Here is a 10,213-nt window from a genome sequence, read left to right as displayed (position 1 = left end):
TTGTCTGTACCTGAAACAGGACTCGCGGGGGGGGGGGGGGTCTGACCATCATCAAATCCTGGCAGTCTAGTCCTCTCAAAAAATGCCCCCCTACCTCTGTCCCATGGCAGGGGTGCACTTGTGGACATTCACAGATCAGGAGGGAAGTCAGAGCTTCACAAACTGAGATCATTGTGGGGGGTGTCGCAATAATACTCAAAAACTCAGGAAGCACCCCCAAACCAGGCACGGGATGGAGAAATGAGTAAATAGAGACAAAAGAGGAACATCATTGAGAAATGCATTGTCTGTGATCCCAAGAAGGACCAAAATACCCAATCTGAAGATTAGGAAGTACAAGCTCCTGCATCTAAAGACTCCAAGAAAAACAGAAATTGGGCTCAGGCTATGACAGAGCCAAAAAAATATTTTGAAACTCAAGGGAGATAGAAAAAAATTGGGAAAAGAAATGAGAGAGATACAGGGAAAAACATGAAAAATAAGTCAGCAGCTTTGTCAAGGATATCAAAAAAAGTGCTGAAGAAAATAACATGTTAAAAATCAGCATAGGTCAAATGGATAAAGTAGTTCAAAAAGTTTTTGAGTAGAAGAATTAGCAGAATTAGCCAGATGGAAAAAAGAGATAAGAAAGCTCTTTGAGGAAAAAAAAAAAAAAAAAAACTTCAGATATAGAATGGAGCCAAAGGAAGCTAATGACTTTATGAGAAACCAAGATATAATACTTCAACACCAAAAGAATGAAAAATTAGAAGAAAGTGTGAAATTCTCATTAAAAAACAACTGATCTGGAAAAAAATTCAGGAAAGATAATTTGAAAATTATTGGGATTCTTTAATGTCATGATTAGGAAAAGAGCCTTGACCTCATTTTAAAGGAATTATTACAGAAAATTTTCCCAGATATCCTGGAAGCAGAGGGCAAAATAGAAATTGAGAGAATCCACTGAAAGAGATGCAAAAAAAAAACCCTGGAATATTATAGCCAAGTTTCAGAACTCCCAACTCAAAGAGAAGGACACAATTCAAGCAAGAAGGACACAATTCAAATATCATGGAGCTGCAGTCAGGATCACACAGGACTTAGAAGCAACTACTTTAATGGCTCGTAAGGCTTGGGATATCATATCATGGTAGGGCACTAAACAAATAGTTGACTTTTGGTAGAATTGTCATTTTTATTGTATTAGCTCGGCCTATCCATTAGCAGTTGCCTAGTTATTTAAATCGGATTTTATTGTGTGAGAAGCACTTTGGGAATATTTCCAAAAATTTTTTGAGTCTACTTTGACAGGTAGACTCCCAGGTATTTTGTATTGTGTGAGGTTACTTTGAATGGGATTTCTCTTTCTATTTCCTTCTGCTGCATCTTGCTAGTCATATAAAGAATTGTTGAGGACATATGAGGATGTATTTTATATCCTGTGACTTTGCTAAAGTTAATAATTGTTTCTAGTAGTTTTTTGATGATTTGTTGGGATTCTCTATCTATATCATTATGTCATCTGCAGAGATTGATAGTTTGTCTCATTCTTCCCAATTCTAATTTCTTCAATTTGTATTTCTTCTCTTATTGCTGAAACTAATATTTCTAATGCAATATTGAATAGTAGTGGTGTTAATGAGAATGCCCCTAGGCTATCTGTATTTTATGTAATGCTTGTTGAAGGTTTCAAATATATACTACTTATTATTCTAAGGAACAATCCATTTCTTCCTACACTTTCTCATTTTTTTTAGTAGGAATTGGTGCTGTATTTTTTCAAAACCTTTTAAAGCATCTAAATCCTATGATTTATTATTATTATTAATATAATTAATTATACTAACAGTTTTCCTAATATTGAAAGAACCCTGTATTCCTGGGATAAATACAACTTGGTCATAATGTTTTATCCTAGTTATAACTTGTTGTAATCGATTGGCTAAGATTTCATTTAAGATTATTGCATCTATATTCACCAGGGAGATAGATAGGTATATAATTTTTTGTGTGTTTTAACTCATCCTGCTTTAAGTATCAGCACCATATTGGTGTCATAAAAAGAATTAGCCAGAGTTCCAGATTTACCTATTATTCCAATTAATTTATATAGAATTGAACCAATTGTTCCTTAAAAGTTTGATAGAATTCACTTGTGAATTCATCTGGCCCTGGAGATTTTTTTCTTAGGGAGTTCAATAATGGCTTCTTGAATTTCTTTTTTCTGAGACTGGATTATTTAGGTGTTTAATTTCTGTGCACACTCATCCAATTCACTTATATTATCAAAGTTATTGGCATAGAGTTTGGCAAAATCATTCTGAATTATTACTTTAATTTCCTTCTCATTGGTGGTGAGGTTTTTCATAAATTTTTCATTTATGATACTAACAATTTGATTTTCTTCTTTCTTTTTTAAATCAAAATGACCAGTTGTTTATCAATTTTATTGATTTTTTTCATAAAACCAACTCTTGGTTTTATTTATTAGTTCAATAGTTTTCTTGCTTTTGATTTTAATTTCACTTCTAATTTTTAGAATACCTAATTTGGTATTTATTTGGGTGTTTTTAATTTGTTCTTTTTCTATTTTTTCTAGTTGCATATTTAGTTCATTGACTTCCTCTTTCTCTAACTTATTCATATAAGCGTTTAAAGGTGTAATATATCCCTGACAGCTGCCTTGAGTGTATCCCATAGGTTTTGGTATGTTGTTTCATTCTTTTCATTATGAAATAATTAATTCTTTTTTATAATATGCTGTTTGATCCACTCAATCTTTACAATGAGATTATTTAGCTCCCAAATAGTTTGGGGTCTGTATATCCTTGGCCCAATATCACATTTAATATTTATTGCATTATGAATAAGAAAGATGTATTCACTTTCTCTGACTTTCTGTAATTGATTATTATTAATGCCCTAGTGCATGGTCAATTTTCATGTAAGTGCCATGTACTGCTGGAAAAAAAGCATATTTCTTTCTGTCCTCATTCAATTTCCTTCAAAATTCTATCTAAGTTTTCTAACATTCAATTTACCTCCTTAATTTTATTCTTGTTTATTTTATGGTCAGATTTATCTAAATTTGAGAGCAGGAGGTTGAGGTGTCCCACTAGTAGAGTCTTGCTGTCTATGTCTACCTTTAACTTCTTCACCATCTCCTCTAAGGATCTGGATGCTATATCATTGAGTGCATATATATTTAGGATTGGAATTACTTTATTGTCTACTGTACCTTTTAGGAATATATAGTTACCTTCCTTACCTCTTTTAACTATATCTATTTTTTCAGCTGCTTTGCTGAGATACGGATTGCAACCTCTGCTTTTTCACTTCAGCTGAAGCAAAATATATTTTGCTCCAGCCTTCTACCTTTACTCTTTATGTATCTCTCTGCTTCAAATGAGTTTCTTGTAAGCAGCATATTGTAGGATTCTGGTTTTTAATCTGCTCTGCTCTTTGCTTACATTTTAAAGGAGAATTCATCCCATTCACATTCAAAATTATAATTACTAACTCTTTATTGCCCTCCATGTTATCTTCCCTCTTTTAGTACTTTCCCCCTTTTTTTCACTTTATTCATATTCCCCAGAATTTTATTAATACCACCACATTCAGTGTGTTTGCCCTTCTATATCCAACCCCCTTTTTTACTCCTTTCCCTTTGCTTCTTCTTCCATTCCTTCCTTTTATTATTTCCCATTTTCTTCTCCCCTCCCCTTTCCCTTTTAATACTTGAAAGGGAAGATAAGTTTCTTAACTGTGTGTATGTATGTTTTTTTCTTTTTTTTTAGGTTTTTGCAAGGCAAATGGGGTTAAGTGGCTTGCCCAAGGCCACACAGCTAGGTAATTATTAAGTGTCTGAGGCTGGATTTGAACCCAGGTACTACTGACTCCAAGGCCCCAGCTTTATCCACTATGTTACCTAGCCACCCCTGTGTGTATGTATGTTAACTTTAAACTGAGTCTGATGAGAGGAAGATTCAGGTAGTTCTCCCTCCTCCTTTCATCCCCTGTATTCCAATAAGTCCTTTGTACCTCTTAATGTAATGAGATTTACCCCATTCAATCACCTCCATTCCTCCCATCTCCTTACTTTTTTTTAGGTTTTTGCAAGGCAAATGGGCTTAAGTGGCTTGCCCAAGGCCACACAGCTAGGTAATTATTAAGTGTCTGAGACCAGATTTGAACCCAGGTACTCCTGACTCCAAGGCCGGTGCTTTATCCACTACGCCACCTAGCCACCCAATCTCCTTACTTTTAAGGAGGTATTGTTTTTGAATCCTTCTAACTGAGTCACAGGAAAAATCATGAGTTTCCATCACCTCTGGCTCAGTATATTCTCTCTAATAGAGTTACAATTCTCAAGAGTTATTAAAGTCTTTATCCAGGTAAGGATATGGATAAGTCATGAGCGTCCATCACTTCTAGCTACGTATATTCTCTCTAATAGAATTACAATTCACATGAGTTATGAGAATCTTTCTGTGAGGTAGGGATATAGCCAATTCCATCTTATTGGATGGCACTTTTTTTCTTTACCCTTTTTAAAACCTTTTCTTGTGTTTCTAGAGTCTCCTGTATGATCTCCAAATTTTCTATTTAGCTCTAGCCTTTACAGAAGGAAATATTGGAAGTCTCCCATTTTCTTAAATGTCCATCTTTTCCCCTGGAAGAGAAAACTCAGTTTTACCAGATAGTGGATTTTTGGTTGCATTCCAAGTTCCATTGCTCTTCAGAATATCTCATTCCAGGTCTTTCGATCCCTTAATGTTGATCCAGCAAGGTCCTGTGTAATCCTTACTGTGGATCATTGATATTTAAATTGTTTCTTGGGGCAGCTAGTTGGCACAGTGGATAGAGTACCAGCCATGGAATCAGGAGTATCTGAGTTCAAATCCAGCTTCAGACATATAATAATTACCTAGCTGTGTATCCTTGGGCAAGTCACTTAACCCCATTGCCATGGCAACAACAACAAAAGAAAATTTAAAAAATCAATTGTTTCTTTCTGGATTTCCAACCAAGATGGCAGAAAGAAGACAGATACTGTGTTAATTGCTCTTTGTGTTCTCAAAAATAACTTGAAAGAAACTTCTTAACAGAAACTCTTATCGACAAAACCAAGAATAAGAATCTAGGAAAAGAGCACCCACTAACAAGGTCTGTCTCAGGGCATCATGGGTGATCTGGGAATGGAGACCAGAGGGTCACTACAGGGACAGCAGATGGGGGAAGCCAGAGGACCCACATTAGCCAGAGAAACGTTGGTAAAAGGTGCTGGCTTCAGATAATTTAGAGAGAGTCATTAGCCATAGATAATTTAGTCACATGTGGGTTGAGAACCATCTTACCTGGAGTCTTTGGCCAGGGTAAAAGGAGGCCTTTATGCCTAGAAATTGTCCAGCATGGGGCGGGATCTGAACTCCATACTTTTGGAGAATTCTTCCAGGGAGAAAAGGTAGCCACCCCACCCCCCCACGCCCTCTGCCACAGATGTCAACTACTGAACTCACTCAGTTGAAAGGGAGATTGGTTTCCAGTCAATTTTTCAAGTTCAACTCAGACCCTGCTGCCCTTCCTCAGCCCCTCCTCCCTCTCTCCAGGATTTGGAGAGGGCTTCCATCACTCCAGAGAAAGTAACCACCACCCCCTACTGGCTGACCCTTGGAATTGCTAAGCTAAGTGAACAAAGCCTCTAGGCTCTTTAAAAGCACACATCTGAGACCCAGCCCCCCAACACAAGATCATAGAAAAATGAAGCAAACCAGCAAAAAGGGGGAACCATGGAGAAATACTTAGAAGTGTAGGTTCTAACCCAAAGTTATCTAGGACTTCTGAGGAGAATATGAATTCATCACCAGCCCAGAAAGACTTCCTTAAAGAAATCAGGAAAGTGTTTAAAATCAATTGGAAAAGTTGGGAAAAGAAACTGAAGAGAAAATTAACATGCTGCAAGAGAAAATTAACATCTCTCAACATGAAAACAAAAAAAATGGAAAACACAATTGGACAAATACAAAATGAAAATAATTCTCTCAGATCCTCAATTGGGTAAATGCAAAGAGAAACTAATTCTCTCAAAACTACATTTGGACAAATGGAAAACTCCTTCAAAAATAGAATTGACCAGTTGGAAAAGGAGCTACAAAAGATATATGAAGAAAATTCTTTGCTTAAAAAAATAATGGAATCTGTGGAAACTACATAATTCATAAGACAACTAAATTCTGTTAAACAAAACCAAAAGATTGAAATAATAGAAGAAAATGTGAAATGCCCCATCAGCAAAACCAGTGACCTTGAGAATCTATTAAGAGGGGGAAACCTGAGAATTATAGGAATTCCTGAAAACATTGAAGAGGAAAAAAAGCCTGGACTTAATATTACAGGATGTTGTGATGGAAAACTGCCTGATATCATGGAACCAGAGGTCAAAATAGTTATTGAGAGAATACACCGATCCTCTCTGGAAAGAGATCCTACAATGAAAACACTAAGAATTGTTGTAGCCAAATTCCAGAACTATCAGATAAAAGAGAAAATCCTGCAAGCAACAAGAAAGAATCAATTTAAATACCACAGTAAGGATTACACAGGACCTGGCTGTATCAACATTAAGGCATTGAAGGTCCTAAAATGAGATATTGCAAAGAGCAAGGGAGCATGGATTGCAGCCAAGAAAGGAAAAAAAAATAGCTGAACCTTCTCTTTCACTGGAAAAGATGGACATTTAGTGAACTTGGAGACTTCCAACCTTTCCTAATGAAAAGACCAGAGTCAAATAGAAGATTTGGACAACAAACAGGAGGTTCAATAGACACATGAAAAGGTAAAAAAAAAGGTAAAGAAAAAAACTTCTATCCAGTAAGTTGCAACTGGCTATATCCCCACTTGGAAGAAATGCTCATAACTCATGAGAACTGTAACTCTATTAGAGAGAATATGGTTAGACAGAAGTGATGGACATTCATGACTCGTCTGTGAGACTGCTATCCAATAAGGTGAAACTGGCTATATTCCTACCTGGGAGAAGAACTCTAATATCTCTTGATAATTGTCATTCTATTACAGAGAATACATACTTAGACAGAAGTAATGGACAGTCATAACTTTTCTGTGACTCATGTAGAATGACTTAAAAACAATGCCTCCTTAAAAAGGGGGACAGTATCGATATGGGAGTATGGCAGAGATTGAATGGGGGGTAAATAACATTATATTAAGATGTTCAAAAGACACACTACAATATAGGGGAAGAAGGGAAGAGAGAGAACCACCTGAATCTTCTTCTCATCAGACTTGGCTTAAAGTTAATTTATAGAAATTCAGTTAAATTAAGAATTTTATCTTACCTTTCAAGTATTAAAAGAGGAAAAGAGGAGGGGGATGGGAAGGGGATGAATGATGAAATGGTTGAATATTCACAAAATTGTAAATTGCCCAGATTAAATGAAGAGGAAATTAATTACCTAAATAAGCTATCTCAGAAAAAAGAAATTCAACAAGCCATTATTGAACTCCCTAAGAAAGTATCTCTAGGGCCAGATGTAATCACAAGTGAATTCTATCAAACATTAAAGGAGCAATTGGTTCCAATTCTATAGAAACTCTTTGGAAAAATCGGGGAAGATGGAACTCTGCCTAACTCTTTCTATGACACCAATGTGGTGCTGATACCAAACCAGGAAGAGTTAAAACAGAGAAAGAAAATTATAGAATTATTTCCCTGATGAACATGAATGCAAAAGCCTTAAATAAAATTTTAGTAAAATGATTACAAGTTGTCACTACGATAATACATTATTATCAAGTAGGATTTATCCCTGGATTGTAGGGTTGGTTCAATATTAGGGAAACAGTATAATTAATAACAACCTAGGTATTGCTCCTTAGAATAATAAGCAGTATCTATCTGAAACTATCAACAAGCATTACATGCAGTGGCATAAGCTAGAAGAATTCCCAATAAGATCAGGGGTGAAACAAGGATGCTCATTATCACCACTATTATTCAATACTGGATTAGAAATGTTAGCTTCAGAAATAAGAGGAGAAAAAGAAATAGAAGGAATTTGAATTGGGACAGAAGAGACAAAACTCTCACTCTTTGCTGATGACATTATTTACTGAGAGAATCCCCCCCAAATCATCTAAAAAACTACTACAAATAAGACATAAGTTGAATAAAGTTACATGATATAAAATAAACCCTCATAAATCTTTAATATTTCTATATATGACTAGCAAGAATCAGCAGAAAGAGCTAGAAAGTGAAATCCCATTCAAAGTAACATCAGAAAATATAAAATACCTGGGAGTCTACCGGCCAAGGCAGACTCAAAAACATTTTGAAAACAATTACAAAGCACTTCTCAAGTAAAGAAAATAAGATTTAAATAATTGGGCAAACATGAACTGCTCATGAATAGGCCAAGCTAATACAATAAAAATGACAATTTTGCCAAAACTAATTTACCTCTTTAGTGGACTATCAATCCAAATTGCAAAAAAATAATTTAGAGTTAGAAAAAATTGTATGTAAAATCATATGGAGAAATAAAGAGTCAAGAATTTCTAGGGATTCAATAAAAAAAGTGCAAAAGAAGGTAGCTTATCCTTATCAGATCTAAAATTATATTATAAAACATCAGTCATCAAAACTGGCTGTTATTGACTTAGAAATAGAGTGGTGGATCAGTGGAATAGACTAGGTGCAATAGCCAGAAAAGATTATAGCAATATGCTGTTTGATAAACCGAAAGAATCCAGCTATTGGGATAAAAACTCTCTCTTTGATAAAAACTGCTGGAAAAATTGGAAGTTGAAAGAAACAAATTTGGATTAAACCAAAAACTCACACCCTATATCAAGGTAAGATCCAAATGGAGACAGGATTTAGACATAAAAGTTAATATTATAAGTAAATTAGAAGATCAAAGACTAGTTTACCTGTCAGATCTCTGGAAAGGAAAGCAGTTTATGACTAAGGAAGAGATGGAGAACATCAAGAAAAACAAACTAGATAATTTTGATTACATTAAATTAAAAGGCCTTTGCACAGACAAAGCCACTGTAACCAAGATCAAAAGAAATGTAGTAAATTTGGAAATAATTTTTGCAACTAGTATTTCTGACAAAGGACTGGTTTTTAAAATAAACAGAGAATTGAGCCAAATTTTCTGAAAAACAAGCGATTCTCCAATTGACAAATGGTCAAAGGATATACAAAGGCAATTTACAGCTGAGGAAACCAAAGTAATCCATAGTCACATGAAGAATTGTTCCAAATCATTATTTATTAGAGAAATGTAAATTAAAACATCTCTCAGATACCACCTCACACCTCTCAGACTGGCCAACATGACCAGAAAGGACAACGATCAATGTTGGAAGGGATGCAGGAAATCTGGGACACTAATACATTGTTGGTGGAGATGTGAATGCATCCAGTCTTTCAGGAGAGAAATTTGGGATTATGCCCAAAGGGCAACAAAAATGTGCATATCATTGACCCATCGCTTGTACAAAAATATTTATAGCAGGGGCAGCAAGGTGGCGCAATGGATAAAGCACCAGCCCTGGAGTCAGGAGTACCTGGGTTCAAATCCGGTCTCAGACACTTAATAATGACCTAGCTGTGTGGCCTTGGGCAAGCCACTTAACCCCATTTGCCTTGCAAAAATCTACAAAAAATAAAATATTTATAGCAGCCCTAATTGTGGTGGCAAAAAATTGGAAATTAAATGAATGTCCTTCAATTGGGAAATGGCTTAACAAACTATGATATACATATACATATATATATATATATATATATGTCATGGAACACTATTGTCCTATTAGAAACCAGGAAGGATGGGAATTCAGGGAAGCTTGGAAAGATTTGCGTGAACTGGTGCTAAGCGAGATGAGCAGAACTAGAAAAACATTGTACACCCTAACAGCAACATGGGGTTGAGGATCAACCTTGATGGACTTGTTCATCCCTTCAGTGAAACAACCAGGGACAATTTTGCACTCTCTGCAATGGAGAATATCATCTATATCCAAAGAAAGAATTATGGACTTTGAAGAATGTAAAAAGCATTATTACCTTCAATATTGGGAAAAAAATTATCTCATTATCTAATTTTGCTATATCTTATACTTTATTTTTCTTCTGTAAGGACATGATTTCTCTTTCTTTACATTCAGCTTAGATCAATGTATACATGGGAACAATGTAAAA

General features: G+C 35.3%; 1 pseudogene; it reads left to right on the top strand.

Moving 5' to 3' along the window:
- The first annotated feature begins 5,162 nt into the window (after nucleotides 1-5,162).
- The window catches only part of LOC141499157 (glutaminyl-peptide cyclotransferase-like), an 88,789-nt pseudogene continuing 83,738 nt past the window's right edge, over nucleotides 5,163-10,213 (top strand).

The sequence above is a fragment of the Macrotis lagotis genome, chromosome X (genome assembly GCF_037893015.1).
Source record: "Macrotis lagotis isolate mMagLag1 chromosome X, bilby.v1.9.chrom.fasta, whole genome shotgun sequence".
Lineage (NCBI taxonomy): Eukaryota > Metazoa > Chordata > Mammalia > Peramelemorphia > Peramelidae > Macrotis > Macrotis lagotis.
The sequence above is the reverse complement of the archived record's forward strand: the minus strand, read 5'-3'. Positions and strand labels throughout refer to the sequence as shown.